We start from the raw sequence: 4,485 nt of genomic DNA on the forward strand, positions 1-4,485 counted from the left end.
CAAGCCGACAGGGAAAGTGTTTCATGCTAAACCGGTCACCGCTTCACGTGGCCATGTCAACTGTATCTCTGCCGAAGAAGCTCAAGAGGATCCCAACGTCGTTCTCGGTACGCTTCTTGTTAATTGCCACCCGGCATCTGTTCTTTTCGATACAGGAGCCTCTCATTCTTTTATATCTGAAAACTATGCTCGCTTGCATAACGTCGCATTCGGTGATATGCCAACCTCTATGGTAATTCAAACTCCGGGATCCAAATGGCAAACTTCTAGAGTAAGCCATGGAAATGAAATCCAAGTCGACAGACTTGTTTTCCTCGCATCTTTGATAGCCCTTAAATCTTCAGATATTAATATCATTTTGGGTATGGACTGGATGTCAGCTCATCAAGCCAAAATTGATTGCTTCTCTAGGACTGTTCAACTCACCCATCCTTCGGGGAAGATAGTCAATGTTTTGACCCGAATAGCCAAGCGACAACTATATTCTCTTAACGCCAGCCCTCTGCCAGACCTTGAGGACGTTCCGGTAGTCCGTGACTTCCCGGATGTCTTTCCAGAGGAGTTGCCAGGTGTTCCACCTGACAGGGATGTTGAGTTCGTAATCGACCTCATCCCCGGTACCGTTCCGATTGCTAGAAGACCTTATAAGATGGCACCCCTAGAACTAGCCGAGCTTAAGAAGCAACTCGATGAATCCTTGAAAAAGGGTTTCATCCGCCCTAGTTCATCTCCGTGGGCTTGCCCCGTCCTGTTCGTCAAGAAGAAAGATGGTACGGACCGGATGGTTGTAGATTACCGACCTGTCAATTTGGTCACAATCAAGAACAAATATCCGCTTCCCAGGATCAACGACCTGTATGATCAGCTCGCTGGATCCTCAGTCTTCTCCAAGATGGATTTGAGGTTGGGCTACCATCAAATCAAAATCAGAAACGGGGACATTCCTAAAACGGCCTTTGTTACTCGTTATGGCCAATACGAGTACACCGTCATGTCCTTCGGTTTAACCAACGCTCCAGCCACCTTTTCTCGGTTAATGAACTCAATCTTCATGGAGTATTTGGATAAATTCGTCGTAGTTTATCTCGATGATATACTCATCTACTCCAAGAACGAGGAAGAACATGCCGAACATCTAAGGCTAGTGTTGAAGAAACTTCGAGAGCATCGCCTTTATGCCAAATTTTCTAAATGTGAATTCTGGTTGTCAAAAGTGACCTATCTGGGTCATGTAATATCTGGTAAAGGTATTGCTGTTAACCCTGAGCGAGTTCAAGCCGTCCTTAATTGGACTCCACCTGAATCGGTCAAGCAAGTTCGGAGTTTTCTAGGCTTAGCGAGCTATTGCCGTCGCTTTGTCGAGAACTTCTCCAAGGTTGCTAAACCTCTAACCGAACTCCTCAAGAAAGATAAGAAGTTCGAATGGACTCCACAATGTGAGCACAGCTTTCAGGAACTGAAAAGACGCCTGACCTCTGCTCCCGTACTGGTACCGCCAGACTTCTCCAAGGACTTTGTTATCTACTGCGACGCCTCGCGACAAGGACTAGGTTGCATTCTTATGCAAGATCGACACGTAATTGCTTACGCTTCACGGCAATTGCACCCACATGAGGAGAATTATCCTACTCATGATCTAGAGCTTGCAGCCGTAGTCTATGCACTTAAGACCTGGCGACATTACCTCCTCGGTAATCGTTGCGAGATATTCACTGATCACCAAAGCCTGAAGTACATCTTCACCCAACCGGATCTGAATCTCAGGCAAAGACGTTGGGTTGAGTTGATCACAGACTTCGACTTAGGAATAACCTACACCCCAGGGAAAGCCAACGTCATGGCTGATGCGCTAAGTCGTAAATCTTATTGTAACAACCTGATGTTACAACAAAGTCAACCGCTTCTCCATGATGAATTTCGGAAGCTTAACCTTCACATTGTACCTCAAGGTTTTCTTTCCACCTTGGTAGCAAAACCTACTCTTACGGATCAAATCATCGCTGCCCAAAAGCGAGATAAGGGAATATCTAAAATCAAAGAGAACATTGCTAGCGGAGGTGCTAGTTGTTTCTCCACAAATGATCATGGTGTTGTGTACTTTGAGAACCGTCTAGTGGTTCCCAAGAACCAGCATCTACGGCAGTTGATCCTTAAGGAGGCTCATGAATCTCCTCTCACCATTCATCCCGGTAGTACTAAAATGTATCAGGACCTACGCCAGAGGTTCTGGTGGACTAGGATGAAGAGAGAAATTGCTCAGTATATTGCTAATTGCGACGTCTGTCGTCGTGTAAAAGCAGAGCATCAACGGCCTGCTGGCACCCTTCAACCCTTAGCGATTCCTGAATGGAAATGGGATAAAATTGGTATGGATTTCATTACCGGTTTTCCCAGGACCAAGAGAGGGAATAATGCTATTTTCGTCGTGGTCGATCGTCTTTCCAAAGTAGCCCATTTCCTACCTGTTCGTGAGAGTATAACCGCTAGTCAGCTGGCAGACTTATACATCTCCCGAATAGTGTCCCTTCATGGTGTTCCTTTGGAAATTAACTCGGATCGAGGAAGTCTTTTCACCTCTCGATTTTGGGAAAGTTTCCAAAATGCTATGGGAACTCGTCTCTCTTTAGCACCGCTTTCCACCCTCAGTCGAGTGGTCAAGTGGAACGCGTCAATCAGATTCTAGAAGACATGCTTCGAGCCTCTGTTATCTCATTCGGAATGGACTGGGAGAAGTGCCTTCCATTTGCCGAATTCGCTTACAACAACAGCTATCAATCTAGCTTGGGTAAAGCCCCTTTTGAAGTTCTCTATGGACGACGATGTCGAACACCCCTTAACTGGTCAGAGACCGGGGAAAGACAATTCTTTGGCCCGGACATGATTCAGGAAGCAGAAGAACAAGTTCGTATCGTTCGTGAAAAGTTGAAAACAGCCCAATCTCGTCAAAAGAGTCAATATGACCGAAAACATAAGGCTATGACTTTCGAGGTTGACGAGAAGGCTTATCTTCGGGTCACCCCTCTGAAGGGAACCCATCGTTTCGGTATCAAAGGCAAATTGGCTCCTCGTTACATTGGACCTTTTCGCATTCTTGCCAAACGAGGAGAAGTTGCCTACCAGTTGGAACTACCTCCGCACCTCTCCAGAGTTCACGATGTCTTCCACGTTTCTCAACTCAGGCGTTGCTTCTCGGATCCTATCCGTGAAGTGGACCACGAAACGCTTGATCTCCAAGATGATCTTACATATCGAGAGTACCCCATTCGTATCCTCGATCAAGCCGAACGTACCACGCGACGTCATAATATCAAGTTTCTCAAGGTTCAATGGTCGCACCATTCTGAGGATGAAGCAACTTGGGAAAGGGAGGATCGTCTTCGACTTGAGTATCCCGCCTTCTTCCCGGAGGAACCCAAATCTCGGGACGAGATTCTTTTGAGTGGGGGTGAGTTGTCACACCCTAGCTAGTCATGCATTAGAGTGTTGCATCATGTTTACTCTTTCATCAGAAACTTGAAATGGGGATGACAGAACCCCCAGTCCCCTCTGAAACCAACTAGGGTTACTAAAATAATTTTTCAATGAACCTGAAATGCCCTTCTAAAATGCCCATCATTTTTGTCTTGGTTCAGAACCTCTGCCAAAAGTGGTGCACATTTTCCTAGGCCATCCTAGGGTTTTGAATTAAATCATAAATATTTGAATTTGGGCATTTAAAATAATATAAAATATTTAAATGCTCAAATATCTCCAAACTAAAATGTTTCATGTTGGAAATAATCCAACTATGGGCCAGGAATAGTTTGGTGATTTTTGAAGTTGCCTAGGTATTTTATTAAATTCAACAAAGTTGCAGATATATTAAATAAAACAGAAACAGAAGAAAAGGGAAAAAACTTACCTGTCGCCCCACCAGCCAGCCCACCTGGCCGGCCCAGCCCGGCCACCGCTCCAGCGAGCAGCTTGGCTTGCCAGGCAGGCAGCCAAGGTGCTCGGCGGCGGCACCGCAGCTCGCCACGCAGCTGCTCGCCGCCTCGCCGCCTCCCTCGCCCGGCTAACGCCGTGAACCGGCCTCCCTCTCTCCCCCGAACCCCCCAGACACCCCCTCTCCTCTCCAGCTCCTCCCCCTCGCACGCCCCAGCCATGGCCGACGCCACCGTCGCCGCACCACCGTCGTAGCCGTGCTCCCCGTCGTCTCCACGCCGCGCCACCCTGTCCAGAAGCTCCGCCGTCCTCTACTCCTTCGAGCTAGCCGAGCCCCGAGCGCTCGCGTGCCTCGAAGCCGCCGCACCGACCTCGCCCGAGCTCGCCGTCGCCGGAGATCCCTTTCAACGCCGTCGCTGCCTCAGCTCGTCCCCGACCCCGCCGGTGGCCTCTACGGGAGCGCTGTGAGCCTAGCTACTCCTCCGACCCTCTCTCTCTCATTCCCGAGCTGTGTAGCCACCGCACGAGGATCACACGCCCGCACCGTCGCGGACCTCGTCG

The sequence above is a fragment of the Triticum aestivum genome, chromosome 4A, assembly GCF_018294505.1.
Source record: "Triticum aestivum cultivar Chinese Spring chromosome 4A, IWGSC CS RefSeq v2.1, whole genome shotgun sequence".
In the NCBI taxonomy this organism is placed as follows: Eukaryota; Viridiplantae; Streptophyta; class Magnoliopsida; order Poales; family Poaceae; genus Triticum; species Triticum aestivum.